The 25,810-nt window shown below is 46.9% G+C and overlaps 1 protein-coding gene across 2 annotated transcripts in view; it reads left to right on the top strand.

Moving 5' to 3' along the window:
• LOC135368375 (uncharacterized) overlaps nucleotides 1-25,810 on the top strand; it is a 240,734-nt gene that overhangs the window by 93,043 nt on the left and 121,881 nt on the right. For both annotated transcript variants that reach the window (XM_064601589.1, XM_064601590.1), the window contains one exon: nucleotides 19,846-19,884. The gene's annotated coding sequence lies outside the window, so the exon portion shown is untranslated. The remainder of the gene's footprint in view (nucleotides 1-19,845; nucleotides 19,885-25,810) is intronic.

Genomic DNA, 25,810 nt, shown 5'->3' with positions numbered 1-25,810 from the left:
CACCGGGATTGGAACCCGGGTACCTCCCAGTCTCGACGTGACATGGACAGCACGTTAACCACTAAGCCATGCGAGCGCCGTTTCGTGGACTGAGCAAGACTAAGGCCGTATCTTCTTCTGACGCATCGCAGCGACGCACGCCACTAAGAACGGCACGTGCAGCTCTGGCGATAGCCAGACCAGCCAGCAATAGCCGTCCAGTAATGCAGGCGCTGCTTCGTTACTTTTCGTGCTTATTACAATACTCTTATCGTCCAGAGCCATTTGTGAATACGATGCAACTATAAGTTGTAACGTCTTCGTGGGAGCGCATATTCACCGTTTGTATTTGATTCTCGAGTTGGTTCAGCATGAGATAAACCGAGCTATTGTACAGGCGCAAGCGCAGCATGTCGTTCTAGCACGCGAATATATTTCGGGACAGAGGCTAGTGCGTTGAACCGAACGAGGTTCGAGCCGCCGACACCTTTCCGATAACTTAGGGTAAGTGTTTCTTTACATTGGAGGGGCTTGTCATGGGGATAGCAGGATTCTTTATTTCGGTAACGAGTCAATCTCTCCCAGTTTTTTTTTTTTCCAATCCCATCCAGCTAGCCGATAGACAGCTGGATATAAGATTTATTTGTGTCGCAACGGCCGATACGTCTATCGTTCATTATCGTTCTTTAATAAAAGTTTTATGGACAGAACAACACCTATCTATATTCTTGTTGTCCCCACGTAAAAACGCGTATTTGAGTGAGAGGTGACGCATTTCAGCGACACTCCCTTACCCGAACGGTAAAGCGGATGACTCGTCGCGGACCCTTCGTGAATGCCCCAACGTGTGAGGCAAGCTCTCTCCAGAAGTAAAACGATGCAAATTCGCCCGTGTTCACCGCGACGAGGCGATAATGACCTTAGTAGGAGCGGTACTTTCAGATTTGAGGATTCGCGCTATTTGCAATGCACATGAGCCAAGTAGATTGCGGAACCCTAAACGCTGCAGTCAGCATAGAGGAATTCGCATTAGCATATTCCCTTTCCGGGCTCGAAGAAAGTGCACGTGTCGTCTCTAATGACATAAATGGAAGGAAAAAGAAAACGCTGCGCGCGGCGTATTACACCGCGGCAAATATCGCTTAGAATGCGGAAATTTTGCGTCTCGAATTACGGTGGTTCCTTTTCTCCCTTTTTTTTCTGCTGGAGAAAGGGCATTAAAGTGGCACTGCAGACTAAATCTTGTGACGTCAGACTCATTGCTAATTTATGGCGTTGCAAGATCACCGCTCCGAGTAACGCTGGCTTACACCACACGAGGTGCACTAGTGATTGGCGTAGGTATTCTCGGACACACCCCGACGTACACACTGGTGCCCCGTGACATCAAATGTATGGAGGATGGAAAGCACAATTCGCACGGGCCGAGCGAGGCTGCCACTGAAGTAAAAATAGAAAGGTCTTCGGTTGATCTTGCACACAACATATTCTTCATACCGTGGATTCACACGAGCGACACCACCACGGAATGTTCCAGTAGAAGAAAAAGCAAAAAGTGCTGAGTGGGCAGAATTTCCGCCGCGTCCGTTATATGTTAAACATTCGCACGACACCGGAATATCGGAAGAAGCGTACTGCGCAAATAGCAGACGACACCACCGGCTCTGTCGTCTGCTACGGAATATCTTGTGTTTGAGCCGCAGGATGTTCCCCGCGGTTAGAAAAGCACGGAAAGGCGTGTCATTTTGCACGTCTTCAGCTGGAGTATTCTGTGGAATGTCGCTCGTGTGATTACACGGGTAACGACACATAGCTTCGGTGACGCAAGAACATTTACTATCGGGGGGCTTCTACGCTTTGAAACATACTCGCTGGTAACCCCAGGCTGGATTCAACACAAGATATCGCGATGGAAGTCTGCAAAAAAAAAAAAAAGTGTCGATTTTATGCCGTCCGTCTCTGGGGGAGAGACGGGGGTGGGGTACCGAGAAGTGAGGGCAAATATCTCGTCGACGCTGGCTGCTTCATGACGCGAAAACGCCGCGCCGGAGAAGGAGGAGAATGGAGAAGGAGGCAGAGCGACGCGCTGCCCCGGGTTCCGACACCTGGCAGGGAAGGAGGCACCTCGTCCGCAGGTATCCTTCCCGATCGATGCGCGGCAAACGTCAGAGGAGTGAGGGGGAAAAGAAAGTCGACGAAACTGTTGAGAGTGAAAGCCTTAACAGCGAAACGTTGGAAGCCAATGGAAAGTGAAATATGCATCTCGTAAGGAAGAGATCACAAAAATAAGTCCTGTTTTCACTTCTGTCTCTCTTTTCCTGTCACGCGGTTCTGTCTCCTGCTGTCGACACAGTCCCTCGAGACTATATTTTGCTCGTCTCGTTTTGTTTCATGTTGTTTTCCCTGAGTACTGTCTCAACCACACCAGCGCCTCGGTGCAGTCGTGTTCTCTCTACCGCAGGCGAGCATGCCTTGTGTTGTTGTCGCGAGCCGCGTAACAAAGAAACCGTAAAAATGGAACGAAAGAATGGAAAAGAGGCAAAAGGAAAAACGGGCTGATGTCGGAAAACCCAGCTAAAATTTCCATACATATATATATATATATTTTTTTTTTTCTCCTACCATCATCACTTACCCTCATCAGCATAATCATCGCTCTAAGAGTTGGTTTGCTGAGACGATGAGCTCCATTGCTCTTCGACACAGTTCACCCGAGCCAGTTTAAATGTCAAAATAGTGTCGGTCGGGGGGGGGGTAACATTATAAAATTATTTAGTTTTTTTTCATACCAATGACCGATTCGTTTACAGAGAGTGGGCAGCAAAACTGTTGTCCCTCTCAGTACGTTGATTGGTTGGTTGAAATGAGAAATTATGGAGACGTTGGCTTGGATTCGGGATTTCCGCTATACTTGACTATTTCTCTACAGGTACAGACCTCGCACCGGACAAGCATAGAGCTATACAGGGAAAGTGGAAAGGTAACGGAATCTTTTTCGTTTCCGTTCCACGCTGAGGCTGGGAGGTGACCCGGCTTCGAATACGGGCGCCGGCTATGCTGTCTAGGTGTTTTCCCTGGGCGTTCCTCAGACAAATGTCGGCACAGTTCCCTGTGAAGCCGGCCCCGAACGCACGTCCTCCCTCCCCCCCCCCCCCCTCGCCATAGTCGTGACGTTGAACGCCTTAGCGACTACCATGTATATTTCCTGTCAAGACGTTGACACTTCGTGGGCTCAACAATAGACAACCTTAGGGACTGACGACACGCTCTGCAAGAAGGTCACGCTTCTGCGCAGCTCCTCAGCCCCCCTTTCCCTTAGCCTCTCACGTAACCTAACGCGGCACTTGGTTGGGGAGATTAGGAAGAGGGGTCATAGGATTCCAGGACTCTATTACGATGGCTTCAGCTTACTACACTAGAATAGACCAACAAAGACAAAGGAAATTTGTCACAGAGCATTTGGATTATGAGTCGGGCTCTACTTCAAAAGTGATTGACTACTCAGTAATTGATTACTCACAATTGTAATCGGATTACTCGAAAACTTACCCGTTCAAAAATGTAACTGATTACTCGAAAAATTACTAAAAAAGTAATTGATTACAAGTAACGCAATTACTTGTAACGCGTTACGTACAAGCCTGGCTCACGAATGCTACTCACGGTTGCAACCTGTTGCAAGTTGCGAGTCGCCGTAAGCGTATGAGAACTATGCTTCTGTTTACTATATGTTGCTTACTTAGATGCTCCAGTTTGATAGTTCACTTTAGTTTCACTTCCAGTTTAGTTCGCTTCACTGAGGTCCATTTCATAAATTTATCTCAACTGATACGGTGAAGGGTCGTAATAATTCGGCTCCTGCAGTATATACCCCAATTACTACCGTAAATTATTTTCGTTTTCGTCTCTTCTTCAGGTATTCTGAGTGCGCGATATCCGTTTCTGTTACCTTTCCCTAGAAATATACCACTGAGCACATGCATAAAAATCCAAGCCCTGAGTAACCACTCTGGAAAGCTATAGATCTCCTTTCTTCTTTGTCGACGTCCTCGCAGGTAGAAAGAAGCGAACACCTCCAATACTAATTGGGAATAGACTTGCACGTTAGATGAGTCAGCCTATTTGTGTGGCGACGTGCGTTCTTTTGGCGCGCCGCAAAGAACTCCGATCTGGAGCTGACGATATGGAGACCGTTCTTCTCCCGTATACTGTGTCGCTCATCTTGAGACTCGTCGTTCCTCAATACCCCCAATTTCTTCAAAATAAAAGTGGAATATACAGGGTTCGCCGCAAGATAAACTTTGGGGTTTGTAATGCAGATAAAACAAATAGAAACAGTGTCGGGAAGCTAAGGTAGATGTCAGAGGACGTATTATGTCCCCAAAATTTTATGTCGATATTGCCACTTGGTCAGTTTCTCTGCGGATAAATCGTGGAAATTAAAAAAAAACGCCGCTGCCTAACATTTCAAATCGGCTATACCTGTGTTTCAGCTCCTTCCGTCAGATGGCGACACGGTCGAACGCCGGCGTTGCAGACGACTTCGCACAGTAGCCCTCTGCATTCAGTTCCACTTGTTCACTTGGTTTCGATATCGTCTGCAACGCCACTGGCGTTCGACCGTCTCGCCATCTGAAGGAAGGAGCTGAAACACAGGCGTAACCGATTGGAAATGTGAGGCAGCGGCGGTTTTTTATTGGAATTCTCGGCGTATTCGCGGTATTAACTACAACCAGATGACGATGATGACGATATAGAAAAGAAAAAAAAAGGGGGACGTAAGTCACTGCAAGGTCGGGCTGGCTACTCCATGCACCTACACACGGTCATTCAAAGAAATGAAATGATGCATGCACACACACAAAATGCTACAATAAGGTCAGCCCAGTAGTCAGCTTTCATGCTTCCAGTCCGAAAATACAGCCAGAAAGAATAGTACTAGACTTCGTGAGGGACCGTACCCTCCAAAGGGCCCTGACAGCGAGAGGTAAGCGCCCACACAACGAAGCAGAACTGTGACTTACTGAAGGTGACCAGTGTTCCTCTCAACGGTCCCCTGACGGTGACCAACGGACATCATATCCACCGCCAGCACCACGTATGAACATTGCGCTGTACGGGACATTTTTGTGTGTTGTGTGCGCTTAGTTAAGTTTTCTGTCTTTTGTGTGTTTGTGTGTGTGTTTATAAAGTTACCGTCCTTCACTGCAAGCAGACCGCCTTTTCTTTGTCTAGACGACACGCCCCCCACCCAGTCCGAAAATAGACGTGCTCCGAGTCTTCAGGGCTAAGTGCTCCTTTAATACCGTTGACGAAGAAAAAGAAAATGGCTGAGGTTGCTGGTGGGATCACTGATGAAACATTTTACCGTGCTCAAAGACCGGAAGTCAATTTAAAAAAAAAAAGTGAGGAAAATATGAACCGGGAGGAACCGTATCCGAACAGAAATCCACAGGAGTCGCTACTCGATGAATGCCTCGACCACTCCACCGGAATCTCATCGTTTGCCCGTGCCTCTTGAATGTGGCCGTGCCTCATATTCAGGCTGCTTTCCATCGATTTTTTTCTAACCCTCCCATTACGTCGGGCAGGGAGTATGTTCTAGAAAGGAATCAGTCAATGCTAATCTCTCCATTAGCTTGCAGACGCGACTCTCAATCTAATTCGTCGGAAGGACTCGAGCTGACGTTGACACAAACTTCGTTTTTCTACTGCTGCGTTTGAAGTTTGCTTATTATATTGATGCTCTTATCTGAGACGCCTGTATTTTGTATGTGCTGCGCATGTATACTGCGGTATTCGCTCGAATGGGGGAGGGGACAGAGCTGTGACAGTTGCATACCAGTCTCGGATGACGGTGAAAAAAAAAAACTCTCAAAAAAGACAGCGTGCCCCGCAGATATGGTAAAGCTAAAGCCCCCGTCACATCAGCAGTGGTGCAAGGAATGTTCCCTCCAGGATAAATTGAGACAAATGTCGGCACAGTTCCCTGCGAAGTCGGCCCAAGAGGCACGACCCAGTGGCCGACTACGGCAAGCAGTTGCATCACCACCACCACCACCACTACCGCTGCCGCCACCGCTTTGCTGCGCTGACACGATGGTATGCGCTGTCCAAGTAGGTCAGCCTTTCGCGCAGCTCCTCAGCTTTTCCCTTGATGATTGTCCATGTTGTGTGCTGCCGACGAGTCACCAAGTTTTTAGAGCAGCTAACTAGCAGAACAGACGCGCTTTTCAGACCTGCTCTAAAGGCCAACCTCCATGGAGCGAATGTACAGCGAAAAAGCTGCGAACTTCGCTCAGCGTCGGACGCCCTGCGCGAGGCGTCAAAAATGTGAGCGTCCGCCGCCGATCTGCCCATGCCAGATATTTTCGCCCAGCGTCCGCGATTCCGGAAGCGTCAACTGCAGATGAACCAATCAAAGTGCTCTTCCGCTACGATCTACGCCAGATCGCCTGCACGTGGTCGTCTGCTCTCGTGAATCATCGTCATCGTCCTCTTCTTGCAACTGGATGCTGTCGTCTGCTCGCTGTTTCGCCAACTGCATCATTAGAACGTGAGGCATTCTCTGCCAAGAAACATGTTTTCTTTTCACAGTAGTGAATATGCTTTTCGGTACGTTACTGGGCGCATCTTTTCAGACAGATGTTAGATTTAGTTGCAAAATTTGTGACATTAAATGCACTTTTTCGAGCAATTGATTTCACTAAGCTTTCACCTTATACCCTGGCAACAGTGACATCACAGCATGACTTCCCGACGCCGTCCGCTGGTTTTTCGCTCCATGGAGCTGGTGCCGGCGAACAACTGGCGTCGGAATGCGCGTGGCAGTCTGACGCGCGAACTTCGTTGCAAAAATTCGCTCCATGGAGGTTGCCCTTAACTGTGCTGAGTTGCCAGATATCGAGCCGTATCTGTTACATACCGCATTTTTCAAACAGTGCGACGTAAATTCCTTCGTAGTCCATCTGAGACCACTGGTCCCGTTGCAAACGTGGTTAGCGGTTATTTGCCTTCCACCAAAAGTGGTTTGAGTATTTCTTCAAAGACACCTTCACTATCGCGCCACCGAACCTCAGCATGAATATTATTGTCCTTCTTCTCTTCTGCGTATATCTACGGGCGCCTACATGAACCCGGGTGTGTGCGCTCCATCCCTCCTGGGATGGGAGCCGTCCAGGGTAGCTCATTCGGTAACGTGTTCGCTTGCTGAGCTCAAGATCGCGGGTTCGATCCCGGCCGAGGACGGTAGCAGTGTGCGGAAGGTAAGCATTGCTTCCAGCACCGTGTGTCGGAGATTTCCGGCGCACCTCAAAAGAACCCCTAGTGGTCGAAATTACAGTCCTACCCTCTGGCACGTGCGGCATGTCACCACACAAATAGGCTAACTCACCTTACGTGTAAATCTGCTCCCAATTTGAATTTGCATGTCCCTTGGATGGGGTTTGAAAACGTTGCCGATAGTTGCCAATAGTTGGATGAGTGTAGGCAATAGTTTTCAATATTCCTTGTTTGTGTGCCGTCTGAGGTACCGGAGCTAGTATGGTAAGGAGTAGCCAGTAAGGCCTGCACGTATCATTACCAGGTCGCCGACTTGCACGTGTCGGATTCTTGAACTGCACTGCGAACAAACTGCATACTACTGAGTTTAGGGCTAACGTAAGAAAGAGAACGGAAAAAACACGAGGTAAGGATAGGAAGAAACGAAGCTGCACCTTTTCCTGCCCTTGCTTGGTGTTTTTTCTTTCATTCTTTCTTTTTTTGTTCGTCCTCTTTCTTACGTTAGCGTGAAATTTTTGAACAGGATGCAGTACCAACGAGCCCAGACCAAAGCTGTGCTACCATGGAACTTTTTGAAATGAAATTAGTACGCAAACTGTACCAAGAAAATAATGTTGGAGTATGAGGGAGAAAAGTGACCGAAGCTCCTTGGCTGCACGTAGAACATGTGTTTATAAGTCCCAAACGTCGCCGCACCAGCACTATGGACGGCTGTTTCAGCCTTATTGGGCCACCATCAGCAGAGCGCAGGTGGGCAACGTTTAAGTGGATGGCGTCTGAAGGTCACGTCGAACGTGATGTCCCTCCGTCATGGTGGGAGACTCACCAAAGCCCAGTGCAGAGTCAGTGAAGTACCTGGATACCAGGACAGCCAGATACTTCACTGGCTTTGCTCTGTGCTTTCAGTGGTGACTCTCTCACCCTGACGGGAGGACATCACGTTCCACATGACCTTCTGACGCCCCCCACTCAAACGTTGCCCATCGGCCCCAATGCTGATGATGGCCCAAGAAAGCCGGAACAGCTGTCCAGTGCTGGTGTGGCGACGTTTGGGAGGTATAAACAAATGTTGGAATATGAATTTTTACACATTACGACAACGACCAAGAAGAAAAAAAAGAACACCACTGAAGCTACCTGCATTACGATCTACGACAGATATTAAACTTCTATAATCTCGACAAAAATCGGACTTTCCACAGCGTGATCTTTTATGGCTATTTATGTACCCACGTAATATGCCTGTAGGGAAATAATACCTCATATAGCTCACGCACAATTAAGGAAGCGCGTATATTATGCATGAGTATGCCTCACTTCTCTTCTACTCTTGCACGCACAGCAACGGTTGATGCCGTGCCGAGTCATTCCCATTCCTGCATTATCGTCCGTCCGCTGGAACCCTCGTACCGACCATATTCTGTCCGTCCTCTTGCTTTCATTACTCGCGTGTGTTGATCTAAGGCACTGAAGTGTGTGTAGCGGATGGCTTTGTCCAGAAAGGAAAGAGAAGCAAACGTTGTACGGCGCCCCTCTTTGGTCCAACAAGACAGAGAGGCCCTTGCATTATGCATCGGCTGCCAAGCGGTTTCCACTTCAATGGAGTGGGCCAAAAGAAAATGTACGCGCTACGCTGACGAATGGCTCCTGACTCTTACCGGGAAGCATTGTCCTTGTGCAGCCAAATACGAGCCTGCAATGAACAGAAGTGTTCTACGCTTTCGCGCAAGCAAAATTTATGCATAAGCCGTAAAAGTGTTTATCTCTTTTTTTTTGTCCATAAATTTCGCTTTGGATGAAGTAAAAAAATGTTTAATATTTATGTTGGGGGGGGGGATGTCACTCACGTATAGTCACACATGCGGCAATGGCAACGTGCCGTCGCCGACGTCGTACGCCGTCCTTATACAACGTTTTGTTTGTTTGTTGGTTGGTTGGTTGGTTGGTTTGTGAGGAAAAAAGAAAGAAATTGAATTCGTCTCCCGACGTGTTCTACTACTCCTAACATAATCCTCCCCCCCCCAAAAAAAAAGAAAAAAGGAAAGAAAAACACTACTTCGCTACTTCTCAAGTTCTCTGCTCGCAAGTTCACTATTCATAAGTTCGATATTCACAAGCCCAGTATTCACAAGCGCACTGATCCCAAGATCACTAGTTCAGAGAAGCATGCATGAGAAGTCCAATAGGATGCATCCATCCCACAGTTCTGAACAAATTTCACAAGTGCCGGCAAGGTAGCGTCCCTCGTGTTCGGTACCCAAAGTCCCAACACCATCACCATATCGAAGACCCTGTTGTCCGATCGATCAAGTTTGGCCTTCAGGGTAGCTCTTTGTGATGGATACCTGGTGCAGTGCATTAAAATATTGTTCACAATACTCCACCGTTGCACAAACCGAACAATTCGGTGAGTCGGCTCTTCCAACTTTATGGAGAAAATGACGGTCATTAAGGCACATTCAACCAACACCGGTGTAAAACAACGTTTGTTTTTTTGTTTGTTTGTCAGAAAAAAGAGAGGAGAAATATATTGAACCCGTCTCCCGACGTGTTCTGCTATTCCTAACATTAGTCCCCCCCCCCCCTCCCCAGCATCCAACCCCAAACGGAAAAAAAAAATCCTACTACTTCACTTCCACAAACCGACCACTGTGACGTGGATCATAATAGTAGTTGTCTCGCGGCGTAATGCCACGAAATATCAACTTTGGACGTAGCGTTGGTTGCAACCCCTTTTAATAATCTAGCGTGTATCGAATTTCGTGCACTTGCTGAAGATAAGCTACTTGAAGAGGTAATATTTGCTATACAGCAGAAAGAAGATAGCGACCGCTCTCTCTCCTTTTTTTCTTTTCTCTTTTCTTTTTTCGCAGAGGTTTTCTCCGAGAGAGTAATCTCCTCAGGGACGAGAACGCGAAACGTAATCCAAAGACGGGAGAGTTAGCAGCTTCGCTCTATAGCTGCCGAGAGGCAGCGAGCGAAAATCAGTCGGTGTAGAAAAAAGCACTTCCTTTAATGGGAAGCTCCGTGAGCTATATCCTTTGCCGGCGTATGACGCGGAAGGTGAAGCATAGTTCCAGAATGTTAATTAGAGTCCCACGTGCGGGTTCATTTCGCTACGGTGCATCCACAGAAAGGCGCAGGGAGTATGAAAGAAATGCGTACGTTGCACGCGACTGGCGATTTTTCTTTTACGTCATTTGCTGTGTTCTTTGTAGTCTTTTCCGTTGATTATGCAATTGTTTTTTTTTTTTTGTAGCAAAAGGGTGTAAAACAAGCGTGCTCCACCTAGTAGGGGGGGGGGGGGTTACGGCAGGATATACTTGCAATGCGATATATACGTTGCTCTCCGATAAACGTTCAATGGCATGTATAGGAGCTACGAGGGTGGTTCCATAAGTTTCCGGCCCGACCAACTTTTAATAGTCATTGAGACGAAACAAGTGTATCACTTTTCGACATAGTCACCCCTAACTTCGATGCACTTTTGACATCTTTCAACCAGCTTTCTTATACCCTTGAAAAAATAGTCCGAAGTTTTGTGCGCAAAATGCTGGAAACTGCCTCTTGCACCTCACTATCGTTTTGAAATCTCCGTCCTCTGAGATCCCTCTTCAAATTTGAGAACAGGAAGTAGTCACTCGGTGCCAAGTCAGGACTGTAGGGTGGGTGGTGGATTTCTTCGAAGCCGCACTGAAGGACCGCACTTCCACTGGACGACCATCGCGTGGATCATCTTCAATGGACTCTCGCCCAAGTCGAAACTGCTTAGCCCAGTCTTTTACCGTTGTGTACGACGGAGAGGCTTCCCTGTACATGTTGTCCAGTCGCGCTTTAATTTCTTTAGGCGAAAGTCCCTCTTTTATCAAGAATTTTATCACAGCGCGGTACTCGATTTTTTTTCATTTTAACTGCAGAGTGCACCCTGGCTGTTTGAAATGCCGCTCTCCAATCGACAAAAGCACGGAGAGGGTTGAGGGTGGTGCTCCGGCCCTCCAACAGATGGCGCCACGCGTCCTTAATCGCATTTTCAAATTCGCGCGTATTTTCTACCTCGGGCCGGAAACTTATAGAACCACCCTCGTATATGGCGGTATGGATGTCACACTCGCCTCGCAAGAGTTGTATAGACCTCTCCCTGTTTGTAAACAAATGACGTCATAGTGTTCGAGAGCGCCACCAATTTGGTAGAGTTGAACTACGCTCGAAGCTGTGCTAGAACAAGGTCGCGCCCGAAAGCCACGGTCTTGAGTGGATTACGATGGTCCCTGAAAGGGACGCCACCTTCCTTTCTACTTTTCTTTCACCAGGAGGCTGCGAACAGGTGCCTATTCGTGGAACACAGCCGTCCCCTTCCGATTTATTTCGGTTTCAGTCTGTCTAGCAACGTCATGATGACGTTTCTCGGGTAGAGGTCTTTTGGCGGGGGCCGCCTAAAGGGTTCGTTAACATGAGTCTTCGTGCCAGCCCCGTTTTCCCGGAGGAAGCAGAGTAGGCTCCGAGTTCTTCTTCTTCTTCCACCACTAGGAACAGTGGCCACCAGCCAGTTTTCTTTCGTGTGCTTTTTTCTTCGTCTTCCTTTTGATCGGCGTAGCACAGCCAATATGAGATTGGAGGAGGGGGGATAGAAGGTTTATTAAAGAAAAAGTAAAGGTCAGACAGACAGATGCCGGCTTGCTATGACAAAAAAAAAAAAAAAAACAGCACCAGCTCATTTAACTTGATTCCACATCTAATGTTTCGCGTGCAATGGGTAAGTGCCGTGCTCCCAGCGGTGAATCACCCAATGTCATATAATCACGGTTTATTTGTTGTTGTTGTTGCTGTTGCGAGTTTTTGCGTATCTTTTGTGTGAAAGAGATTCTGATATGTCGGACACCATCCAACGTACAATTCCAGCACTGTCCAAAAGTATTTTCCAAAAGTATTATTCCACACCTCAGCATATACGCACTACAATCAGTCAAGATGTGTTAGACAGTTTCGATTTGCTGACAGTGTCTGCAATTTGCGTTATCCAGAGAGCCAGTCTTGTATAATTGCGATTTCGTGAAAGGGCATCCCATTCGCAGCCTAAAGAGCGGGATTAGTGTATTCCGGGGAAGTCGTTTCAACGGGAGATCTAGTCGGTGACTTCGCAGGATTTCCCTGATGATTCCGGGGTGCTGTGCTCATGCATAGTAGCTCGTTAAGAACAAATTGTCTGTCGCTGTCTTCCGGCGTATAGGCAATCTAAGGCTACTGCTGAGATGCGCCGCAAGTGAGAGTTGATCCTTTTCGTTAACTTCGCTCACGGGACCACCAACTGCGACAGTGAACGATCAACTCCTTAAAGGGACTGTCGCATCCGGAAAGGTGTGTATGAGACAAGATACGTTAATGTTCAGCATGGGGTCACAGTCTTAGTCACAGCCGATCTTAGACCTCTCCGCGACAGGCAGACGCCATCACCCTCATTCCCGCCTGGTGGTCGGACGCCAAGGTCTCTCTGCCGCTGCCTGACTGGCCTTGTCCAGGCGACGTTTCCAGAGAGGGAATTCCGGAATGCTCTCAACATCCGTCTTGTGCTCTTGCCATGCATTACATCAAATTGAGTAGAAACAACTCCACTAATAAACCTCTCCCTGTTTATAAACAAATAATGTCATACTGTTCGACAGCGCCACCAATTTGGCAGAGTTGACCTATGCTCGAAGCTAGGGGCGAACAAGGTCGCGCCCGAAAGCCACAGTCTTGAGGGGATTAGGTGGTCCATGAGAAGGACGTGACCTTCGGTCCTACTTTTCTTTCAACAGAAGACAGCGAACAAATTCCCATTCGTAGAACCCAGCTCTCCCCTTCCGATTTGTTTCGGGTTCAGCCTGTCTACCAACGTCATGATGACGTTTCTCGAGTAGAGGTCTATTGGCGCCGGATTTTCGACGTCATTATCGGTGATGACGAGGAGTGAAATGGCACTGTAGTTTCGGAATCGACCGCGATGGATGCGATAGTCCCTGTAATAGTCCTGCGATAGCCCCATTCGATTGTAATCATTTCATCATCTCATCCTGGCAACAGTCGTGATGCTGTCTGTGTGAATGAGACCAACGACGGCAAACCGGAATCGTTACCAGCACCAGCACTGCCACGACCAACATAATGAGGACTTCTTGTTGTATGAGGTCGATAACTTTTTTTTCCAGTGCAATATTTGCGAATGCCCTGTCATGGCCCAGAGGGAATCAGACCAGAATGGACTGTAAACTCTTGGGCAATGTACTCAAGATGACAGTGCTAACATGTTGCCATATGTGTTTGTGTATATGTAACAGTGTCGCATGCCTTGTGACATCCGATGCCTTTGGTGAGTGGACGTGAGAAAGGGAAATGAGTTAAGAGTTCTGGCAGGGAATTGGCAACTGAATGAAAGTGAAAAAAGAAAAGAAAAGACTCCTTGATGCACATAGAGAGCCCGAGCGGGTGTTCAGGTGTTGCGCTGGACAGGTGGCTTGGGCCCTGTAGTCTCCTAGGACTGGTCAACGGATGAGTGGTGGTCTGTTGGCTCCTTTGACGGGGCGTTCTTATAGGAGGTGCTGGGTATCAGTGAGCTCGTCTGTCTTGTAGGGGCTGCATGTGCTTGGTCTGGTCGCGGCAGACTTGCAGCGTGTTGTTGACGATGCCGTATATCATAGCCGAGGAAAGCGAGCAACCCGTGGAAGCGTTTCGCGGACAAAGAGCTCTCAGCCTTCCTGGTTGATGCTAATTGGTGCACTTGCAAACAGAGGCGCGCCTATAGACGGCATTCAACGCCTGGCTGCTTTTACCATGCAAATGAGTTAGGTTTCTTCAATTCCGGGCGTTTGCGACCGATCAGTTCCATCAGTTTCATAGCGTTCTAAGTGTTGTCAACAAGGAGGAATGTGACCTCTACCCCAATAGATGGGCGACACGGTTTACTGGTTGCCCTACCGTACAGTCGGACTTATATTTTATATAGTCGGATTATAGAAAATTTTAGACATCAGTTTTAGGGGCGAGTGTCAACGGCAAAGACATATGTAGAGCGTCTTCAGGGGCTCCCTGGATTCGGTTGTTTGCGAAAAATTACCTGTTATGTGGTTCTTTTTCCCTGGTTCTAAAAAAATTTAACTTCCCTACTATTCTGCCGCTGCGCATATCCAGTCACAGCTACAACTAGGATAAGGAAACCCGAATACGCCTGTACTGTGCCGGAAAGAAAATGCACGGCAGGTTAGGCACCAAAGTGTTTTTTTGTTGTTGTTGTTGTTGCGGCATATTTATCAAGACATGAACAAGACGAACCTATATCTTCGTAGTGGTCACACAAATAGATCGCGCGAATTGTAGCCTAATACATTTTACGGTAACGGCATAAAACGAACTACTGGAAAGTTACTGAAAATTCAGTACCGCAGTATAAGTACTGGAAATTTAAAAACACACTTCCTCCTTGAAGGCTTTTCTTGTGCTTTCCCGACAGATGAATACCTGCGTCGTCTGCGGTGTCTGAGACTAATGTGCGGTTCGCGGAGAAAGGCATGCAACAAAAATCAACGGATACCCGCAGTGGAAGACTGTGCAAAGAAAAGGTCGACAATACTCCTAGTCAGGTGGGTGCGGCCGAAGGGAATTTAGCGTTCTCAGAAAAGTGGCCTCGCGTAGTTCCTTCTTAGAAATGGGATCGATACGCAGGCAGCGGGCTAAAGAGCCTACCTTTGATCACACGCTCCGATACATATTCCCATCTGGTCATTACGCGAACTACGAGATATCGCTAATGGGTTTTTAAGTAGTCTTTAGGCGGCATGCGATGTTGGTAATAAGTTTGCTAGTATTATACGAGCGAACTCCTTCTAAAGGATGGCACGAACCAATCAGCGCGTAACCGTCTCAATAGTTTTGTTCTTGTGCTTATATATATCTTATGGCATTCCTATAACGATCAAGCACGTTGAAGAAACGAGCTATGACGCTGGGCGTTGTACCTGCGCTTCGAAATATGGCACCATACTTAGGTAGCGCGATAACCGCAACCGAAGTAACCAAACTAAGTTCCGGAACACTGGCGACACTGTCGCCGCTACAAATTTCGCGATGGATTCCAAATATACTTTTCCGCTACTGTACACCAGTCGCCAGCGCTGAACAAAAGTTTATGGAACACACTCCAGCGCATTTCTTCCTCAGAGTGACACGCTATAGCAACGAATGAGACCGCATGGACTTACAGACATATGCCTATTTTAGGTAACCCAGTCACCTGTTTGCAAGTCCGTACAGTACCGTTCGCTGCTAGCGTGTCACTCTGAGGAACGAGTGCGCCGGAGCGTGTTCCGTAAACTTTTGTCCAGCACTGTACCTAAGGACGGTGTACAATGGGGAGTTTTCACCTGCGTCACATTGTGACGTGGTAGTGACGTAGCATGCTCGTAAGCTCCTCCCACTGGTGGTCACTTTTCGTGCTGGCGGCATTGAAAAGTGACAAACTGCGCTATTTTTCAGGGCGACCAATGACTTCGTCGAAACTCACATCCCCATTTTTTTCTTTATTCACATCACATCACATCACCAATGACGATGTGTCTTCGGGATAAAAGAAGGGCGGAGTACGGACGCGACCGGATTTCAAAACACTATTCAAGACTTCGATATAGAGCAAATGCTAGATAATCTCGGCAGCTGCACCGGAAAAGTGACCACCACAACGGCGTCCAAACTTCGCTGCCAAACGCGTTCGTTTGACGTCACGTGAAAACACCCTATATAGTTGTGTTTCTTCAAATAGGCAGCGTAAAATCCATGAGAACTTGCGGCGAAGTTTGATTGAAGTATGGCAGTCGTCGAGCGAGCCAGATACGACGGCGGGAGTCGAACCTCGCACCTCTCAATTGCCCGGTCGAGTGCTAACCACTAGTGGTCGCTAACCACCATGCTGCGTTGGCAACAGCTGTCTGGATTTTCGACTGCTGACATTTACGCACCTTAAAGGTACTGTAAAGCAGCACCGATCAAATGTCATTTAGTGTGGCTATTCGATAGTCCAAGCCACCAGGACAAAAACTGTGCAAGTTTCATTCCAATCGACGGTGCAGTTAATTAGAAAATTACAATTAAAGATTACGGGCAACACTGTGCTAGGTATTCGAAATGAATCCGTACTTCTGACACATACGGCGACAACCACATTGCATGCGTATAACACTGGGTCCGACATAACAATCCACCACAATCCACCATAAAATCCGCCCCTGCAATCCACACAACGATCCACATCTGAGGATAAACGGATAAGCGAACTGAAATGAAATGCTGAGCTGTTGAAAGAAATGTGTCAGGCGTTCAAGAAGCCAGACAGCGTCGGGACTTGTTTGTTCACAGAGGTTCACAGAGAGAGTTTGTTCGTTCGAAAGAGGCCGCGAACAAAAGGAGCGCGCAGGCGCAGCAGAGAAGTAGGGAGAGCCCCCATCGAACAGCGGCCAGCATTGTGTTAGTTCGCAAAAACAGGTGTTAACAGGTTAAACTGTTAACAGGGGTTTCAGAATGCATAGGTAAACAGGAAAACTAATAATATGGTTACTACAATGACGAAGTTCCAATGTCATAGTGTGTAATACCAATTTTCAGTGTTGCCCGCTGTACAGGGGGTTGTTTGACACCAGGCGTCGCACCGCTCCACTACGCCGCATCTTTCATGGCAAATTAAAAATATTTATAGCGCGTTGTCGGTCGTATGGTTCCGCATATGGTATTTAGGAGCAACAAAGTCTCTAGTCACATCACCGGCATATCATGCTTGTCTACTGCTTTACAGTACCTTTAAGGCTTCTGTTGCGTTCGTCTGTTTTACAGCGGCAGCTCTTAAGCGCACTCAATGGACCATTTCCGACAACGCGTATTCGCATGCCCAGCCCTTGAGTCCGCCATTTTTGAGAGGAAAACATCGCCATGGACCCACCTGCGGGTGACTGTCATGTTCATTGTGGGGAGATAATCGCTTTCAAGGTTACGCGGACGTTTGAGGTCTGCTAATGAGTACAATGCGCTTTCACTCTTTCCGCATTCTTCTTCCAATCTTCTTGGGCTACTTTCGCACGCAAAGTACGTGCCAGTTCGTAAAGCGTCACCATTACTGGGGGGAAAGACACGATGTTCAACATTCCGCCGCCAGGGCCGACGCGAATATGGAAAAGGTCCATTTCGTCAAGATACGCTCCCGTACGTCGCGTAGCCGAAAAACCATTCTCTCTCTCGGCGCGAGATGAAGCGAAGAAACGAGGTGGAGACGCGCGACGCGGATTGGTCGTTTAGGAGAGTCACGTTGGCTGCGACGTTGGCGTCACGTGCCTCGGAGAAAAGGTGGCAGCGGCGTTTGCTGGTTCAAACGTCATGGCATATGTGAAGAGTTGCGCCGCGCCCGTACCGGCTTCTCGTCGTACCCAGCAGCAGCGGGGACGGTATTGCGTGTGTATGCGGAGATGAACAGCGCCATTATGGGCCGTCTTATAAGAAGTGTACGTACAGAAGATGATCTTTCTGTTTTGATGTTCGTCTTTCTGATCTTCTTCTTCTTCTTTTTCTAACGAACTACTACGCTCCTAGCCAACCATCATACCGAATGATATCATTCTGTGTCATTATTTGTTCAAAACAGGGGGGAGGCGCCTATCTGGGACAAGATAATCTGTCACAGATAGGCGCCTCCTCCCATTTTCAACAAATCAAATCACATAATGATATCATTCGGAATGATGGTTGCCTAGGAGCGTGCTATGTGGTGAAGTTCTGTTCTAGCAGTGTACTACTACTACTACTACTACTAACTACACTCTTATAAATGAACTTCACCGCATAGCACGCTGCTAGCCAATCATCATCTCGAATGATATCGTTATCTGCCCTGATGTGTTGAAAACGGGAGGCGTACGCCTTTCCTGTGACACTTATGCTGTTCATAATTGTCACAAAAAAGGCCTACGCCCCCTGTTTGCAACAAATCAGGGCAGATAACGACATCATTCGAGATGATGATTGGCACCTCACCGCATCCCCATCCTTCAACCTCCTCTATCCTCCATCCGTCCGTCCTTCCTTTGTGTGTTGTTTTTGCTTTGCGTTCTTTTTCTTTTTTCTTTTTTGCTATAGTCGTGACGACGCCCACTTCTGTGTGCCAACAACGGCGAGCCCATCCTGCCATCACCCCCCCCCCCCCTCATTTCGAAGAGTGTACTACTAACTACTACTACTATTACTACTTATTATGCGCATAGACAGAACTTTTTGTGTATTGTACGGTGGTATATTTATTACATGCACGGCAATATTTCTTAACGTAGTATCTTGAACAGAACACGTTGCAGTTCTTCTGGAAGAACAGCGTCCTGCTTGAAATTTGCGCGGCTTTATTCGTCATTGGAAATAACGCTAAAGCGTCTGGAGCAAACTGGTGTTCGTCAAGAATTATAGAAAAGAACCGGAATGCTCTGAGGAATGCAGAAAATAACGCAAATGACAGTTTAACACTGCGTTATACACCTGACTATCTCTGAGACATTAGACGAGGATGAAGGCGTAAGCTGAATCTCAGCAAAGCTGCAGCTTCCTGTGTTCGATTTGATTTGTTTCCGATATACCACATTCTTAGGTAAACAAAAGGGAGTAAATTTGGGAGCAATCAAAGCTCGTAGTCTCCTAAATTGCAAGTACTCTCCGTTTTAGACCTTTAATCCCATTTTTTATCCAAATTTACAACCCATCAATATAAATATGTAGTCCCAAAAGCACGCATGCACTTCCGTGTGTTTAGTTGCGAAAGACATTAATGGTTCTGGCAGCCCTTCAAGTCCCCAAAGAGACTATATAGTATTGCGCACTTTAATTCTTGAAGTGCAGGTTCTTGAACAAAACGTAACCGCGTTAATCATTTTGGCAAGACTGTCAGAACCGCACCCGGAAAAAGGACAAGACCTCGTCAAAAACAGTTACTCTGCTTCTTCCCGATTTTTGTTTCTGCGCGGTATATGCGCAACGATGTCGAGAGGAAATTATCAACAAAGTTTTTGTCTGAACCACAAAATGTAGCCTAGGCCTTCTCCGCGTGTCATCCTACTTTGCGTCCAATTTCATACTAGCCAGACACAAAAGGATCAGCTATAAACCGCAGGTCGCGCATCCACTCTTTGAGAGGCATTTATTCTGCACATGTTCCTGACTGATAGCGGTGTCTGCGGTTGTCTGCCTGAATATAACGCGTTCAACCAAACGTTACCGAGACTCTTTCAAGACACATGCCCGTAGGACCGCGGAGCCTTTGTTTTATTCCCGTTCTCCTTCCATTTGCTTTCCAAAACCACTTGTCGCTTCATGCACTAGTCTTTGTAGTTGCTTATTGCAATTATTTACTCTGATGCATCGTTATGTCTGTGTAACACCACTTGAGAGCGTGAAACTTCTTTCTACTTTATGGAAATAAATGATGCACGCAGACTTCCCATATCACGTCGCGCGCTATGCCCAATTCCATTCTATTATAATGTTGCAGGCTTTTGTCCATGCTTTCTAAGATGAGACTGCTATCTTTTGCAGATAAAACCAGGATGCAGCAGACATATCTAGGAGCGTATGGTAAGTACCTTTTTATAACGAACAGAGCTGCGTAAGAATTGTCTAAAATTAAAAAAAAAAGTAAGGCAGCTCTGAAATGAAACAGCTCAGGAAAAAGGCGTTGTTTGATTCCATTGATTCTTGGACGTTGAGGCTTACGTGTTTGTGTCGTCCATGGGCGCGTTAAGTAGCGCTTCTGTAGCGCATGGAGCGCGATCCTTCTTACTAAACGTGACATCTCTTTTTGCGGGGTGTGGCGCGCTCCCGCGTTCCTACTCGCATGTCGGAGTGCTTCTTGCGGTCTCCACCCTCCTCTCCGGTTGGACCCACCTTAATTACTCTTTTTAGGGCTGCAGACAGCCGTATCGGAAGACGGCTCTACCGGAAAAGAACATTCAGTGACACCCAAAGGCCTACAGGCGCTCGCGCGAACGCAACGCTCTCTCGACTTAAAAACCCGTTTAGCAGATGCTCCGGAGCAAGAGTAACAGAGTGGCGCGCGCTCTCCAGACCTATGCAAGGGACGGTCTCGTATACAGCCGGGGCGATTCCGAAATTTTGCCAAAGCTATCTTCACGAGTACTTTACACATACAACCGTCAAAGTTTCATTCAGAATAACCAAGTCGTTTTCGAGGAATTTGTGGAAACGTGCCGTATTAGCAGACGACGGAACCTGCGCTTCACTCTCATGCAACGTCACGCATGACGTCGGCCTGCGGGTACGTCGCCGTTGTCATGGCAAATGGAACCTGCAGAAGGACCTTGGATTGAGTCGTCCCCTTCCTTCCTTCCCCATTCCCCCTTCCCCATCCCTTCCTTCCTTCCTTCTTCCATCCCCTTCGGGTTCCTAGCCATTTTTTCATCATCCCCTTTGCTCTCGCAATGGGGACACTCAGACATATATCTCCGCGAGCGGAGAATGTGCATTGACTGTGGGGTCTCCGATAGTGTGGCGCATAATCGAATACGTGGAAGCTAAGTCACGTGTTTTCTTTCCGCGAGTATTTAATGCGGTTTTTAATTAAACATGCACTCCTTTTCCATCGTGAGCGACACTTCATTTCGAAACATGATCAGTGTGCAACGGGGAGTGTAATGGAAGCGCGCGTAATATATTTTTGGTCGGAGCAGTAATGAGACCGCGCGCGCCGATGGCCGGCGACTTCAGATTTGTGATTGTGGGTGGTGTTGTCCCGCGACTTTTATCTTGTCTCTGAGGATTAACATTGTTGTTCTAAACCACCATGTGGGCCACTTCTTAGAATGTCCGTTTTTCGCCTGAGAACTGAAAGAAAATGTACGAGAGTTGCTGCGGTCGATCCCCAGTCACTTCTGAAAGTCGTCTGCTCACGCCGGTACACTAGCGCGCGCAAAAGCAGACGATTTCTGTATCCTATCACGGACTTTCCCGCAGGGCGACGAAGCCGTTCTTATTGTTGCCAACACAGATCGCGGCATGCTCTGCAATCTTTATCAATTTAATTCGATTTTTTAGTAACCGTGACGTGCTTTGTCGGGTAAATTGGCAGTACTCAATTTTCAACAGAGGTCAATCGAATGGTACTCTTGATGAGAGGGGCAGGGGGTACGAGACCGTCCCCGAGACGTACGAGACGCGCCCCATGTTTGGGGCCTGCCTCAGCTAAGTAGCTCTGTTCAGGTTGACCTCCTTCGTTATTAAGAGAAAAAATATATATATAGCCTGATTACATGTCTACCTGCATTGTGTTGTGTATCTGGCTGCTGTTGTTGTATTGTGTTCCATGTGTTGTTAAGGATCATAGCGTTTCATTTAATTTAAAGTACGAAAGTTTGCTTACACTAGTAGGTACCACTATACCAGAGAGTAGTAAGTTATACACAGCGCATGTGGAACGCACTGACTGTTAATGCATTTGTATCTCAATACATGTTTTGAGTTTCAAATCGTATTTCTAATTAATGAAAGTGGAAAGAAATAAATGTTCGACTGCTGTTGAACGCGTGCGCTCCGTGCGAACCAGCGCAGTACATGCATATATGTAAGCGTGAATATAGGACGTCTCACTGGCTCTATACCATAATGCCGTACTTTTTAGGTCACACAACATTTGCTTATCGTCTATTTGAGCCTTACGACTTGCTGTTACTACTACTAAGTGCCTGATACTATCATCCTCACCCTCGGCAAGCCAATCGTCACTATCAAGGTTCTGGTTTAATCGCAACACCCCGTGTACCATACTCCGTGCTATCTCAAGCTGTGTCACACAGGCGAACCGCTAATATATATAAGAAATTATACACAACCACGTTAGGGCACATGCACGTTAATAGTAAGTAAATACAGGAAAGCTTCAAAGCTAACCTGGAAAATCTATGGTGTTACCTTCGTACTTCCCATTGTTTATCCATAATTGTGATTTACGGTATTGCGACGGCTGAGCCATAAATCTGCCTTATCAAGGGTTGTGCCTAACCTCATTCCTCTAGGGTTCTGGGGGCGGGGGGAGAGCTTCGCCGCGGAGATTTATATACTTTGGGTCTGCGAAGGGAGGTGCCATCGTGTGATGTGTTTCACGCGGATTTATGGATCCAAGAGTACATAGCACACTTCCAAGCTACATTCTCGTTATGTCCTTAAAGCCGTTAACAAACAGCACTGCCTCAAATGAGCTAGCCCTTGCACGAAATATAACGTTTTCTCTAACTCTTCATAATAGTTACAACTTTAGCACGTGCCAGAGGCAGTGATGGGAAGTACTTGAAGTATCAAGTACTCAAGTACTACTTTAAGTACATTTCGCAGTACTTGTACTTTACTTAAAGTACATATCAATTTCTGTGCTTTGTACTGTACTTTAAGTACCTTTCTTCAGTACTTTCCTTTCAAGTGCTCAAGTGCACAATTGGCAATACAAACGCAAAACTTGGTTTCAAAATCATTTCTTTCGGTTCATATTAATGAGTCAGCTGTAAACTGTTCATGTTTTCTGACTAACAATTTGCAAAAATGCTAGATAAAAGCTTTCTAAAGAAAACAGTCGAAACATAATCACCTCACATATTATCACTACTAAGTGTTGAAACGTCCAGCGATATGATCGAAATTTGTTGGTGAGTACTTTAAAGTACTTTGCAGAGGACTTTGTACTTTACTTCAAGTACATTTGTAGTACGGTACTTTGTACTCTGCTTAAAGTACAATGAGATGTTACCATACACAGTGAAGACCACAAGCAGCGTATTTTACAATCATTTTACAATGTTCTTAGACTGACCGTATCTTTTCCACGTCTTCTGGATAAAATGTCCCAGGAACAACGGCTCACGACAAGCACAAATCGTGCCTACACTATTAAAACAGAACTTCACCACATAGCACGCTCCTATAGCCCACCATCACTCCGAATAATATCATTCTGTGTACTGAATTGTTCAAAACAGGGGGGGTGGGGGTGGGGGGTGAAGTTCTGCTTTAACAGTGTACCGAAGTGTCCAGGGACAGCAGAAACTTGGTCGAATATGGATTCATCGACGCACCAGAATTGGAGTCTACATAACTTATGATACTAACTATGATGATGACATCTTTTACGCTTTGGAAATTGCACTGCACAGCCGTAGCCCAGAATAGGAGGAACCGGCTGATGCATCGTAGGCTCTCCATGGTGACTCCCAGCTGGTAACGCAAAGAACACAAATACTTTTTTGTTGGGTGAGCAGGAGTTCCTGCCGCCATGTTGCTCTTCACAACGGACATGTACGCCTAATGGCCTCATCTATATAGTCCAATTCGCTTTAGTTATGTGCTACAAGTTAATGCACTTATAGTACGTACCTCGTATTTTTTGCATTTCTTGTATACTGGGACTGGAGAAGTCAAAATATCAGCTTAGGCGGACGACATCGTTTGATTTCAAAGGGGCGGCAACCGCGTAACGCACACATTCGCGATTTTTCAGCAGTGGCGGAAGCTGCCACTAGCCCATAGATATAGTTCATGTTTGGTCATGTTATGCACATTTCGTAAACGAGAGAAATAAATATTCTATTCACATAACTTATTATTCCATCAACTGATTTCATCACGATGTAGTAGTACTAGTAAGATCAAATAGTACTGCTCTGGTGCCGTAGCTTCTCGTTTTATTATCATTAGGCTTTCACTGCTTCGTAACGCCTTCTGCTCCAAAATTCTCCGAGATATAATGTGATCCGTATTGTCTGTACTGTACGATAGCTCCAGGATATTTCCTATAAGTCGAGCGGCTATTATTTTTACACCATTTATCCTCGCATGGATATGCAGGAGCCGTTTCAGTTTGGAATTTCCTTTGTTTGTGCAAGTAACGAAGCTCCAATTTCCCACGAGAAATTTCTCTCTCTTTCTCTCTCTCCTATGCTGGTTTATTCAAACCCCTGTTGTTGCTACTGGTTCAGTGCGGACCTCATTAGACGCAAATTAGAACACTGTATTCAGCAGGTAAACGAGCGTCTCTTCCGCTGCATACTGTCACTTCATTAGCCGTCGAGTAATGAACGAAATGACACACTAGAGTCGCGTAATTGAAGCCAGCCGTCTCTTCAGCTACCGCGGTCCGTAGGGCGTGCATAAAAGGCATAGCGCGTACCATACGAACAGGTTTGAGTAGGAGTTTGGAGTTGCTGAACAATAGACTTCTCCCTGTTTGTAACCAAATGACGTCATAGTGTTTGACAGCGCCACCAATTTGGTAGAGTTGAACTACGCTGGAAGCTGGGGCGAACAAGGTCGCGCCCTAAAGCCACGGTCTTGAGGGGATTACGATGGTCCCTGAGAGGGACGCGACCTTCGGTCCTACTTTTCTTTCAATAGGTAGCAGCGAACAAGTGCCCATTCGTGGAACTCAGCCCTCCCCTTCCGATTTCTTTCGGTTTCAATCTGTCTACCATACGTCATGATGACGTTTCTTGTGTAGAGGTCTATTGAAATTCCAATTGAAATCATGTCCCTGTCAGTATATCGAGACGAAGATAGAAAATGGCTCACTCAGTCTGCCAATGTTGATAGTAGAGCGTCGAACCGAACCGAAACCGAAAACCGGAATTAACCGGAATTTTTAGCTGGAACTGAGCCGGAACTGAACCGGGATTGCTAGCGCCATCTTGGAGCTGAACCCGAACCGAACCGATCTAAAAAACTTCGGTTACCGGTTCGGGATACCGGTTCGGCCCGGGTTGGTGTGTGTGTGGTGGGGGGTGATGTGGGATTTTCGAGCGGTCTGCCCGCCTAGATCGACGGCGGGTTGCTCGGGGAACGGATGAAAGGCAGTCCTGTCGGTCAAAAAAACAGAAATAAATGCATAAAAAAACGTAACTAAAATATCTTGTATAATTTTTAGTGGCTACCTATAATTTTGTAGCATATTGGAACCTCGAACCGGTTCCCAAACCGGTGCTCAACCGAAACCGAACCTTTATTGCCGAACCCGTACCCGAAACAAACCCAAAAACGTTTCGGTTCGACGCTCTGGTTGATAGTGCTTGCAGATAAAATCCTCGAAATTAAGCTGTCCCATCCTATCACTACAGACTATATAGTTGATGTCTATATAGTTATATCGTGCTTGCCACTGGTTTGATTCCGCTTCAATATGGCAACAACACCATGCAGCCTTCCCATACTCGAGGATGCGAATGAGTATCAATCAACAGCAGCACTGCATTGCTTCCAGTGTGTTATCTTCAAGAGCTAGTGGGGAGACAGGGCCAAACCCAATTACCTGCTGAGTTACCGACAATACACACCCGCGCTAAGCGAATTTACGCGGCCTGCTTTCGCGAAATATTGTAATTACGTGCTAAGGAACAACATTCATGGTACCCATGCTTCTCATTTGCATCATGCACTGTGCAAGATAATGGAGTTAGTATGGCCGGGTATACAATCACACATTCATACTTCTTTTTTTCTGCATTTCACG

The sequence above is a fragment of the Ornithodoros turicata genome, chromosome 9, assembly GCF_037126465.1.
Source record: "Ornithodoros turicata isolate Travis chromosome 9, ASM3712646v1, whole genome shotgun sequence".
Taxonomy (NCBI): domain Eukaryota; kingdom Metazoa; phylum Arthropoda; class Arachnida; order Ixodida; family Argasidae; genus Ornithodoros; species Ornithodoros turicata.
Note: the sequence above shows the minus strand (reverse complement) of the source record. Positions and strands in the feature narration are given on the sequence as shown.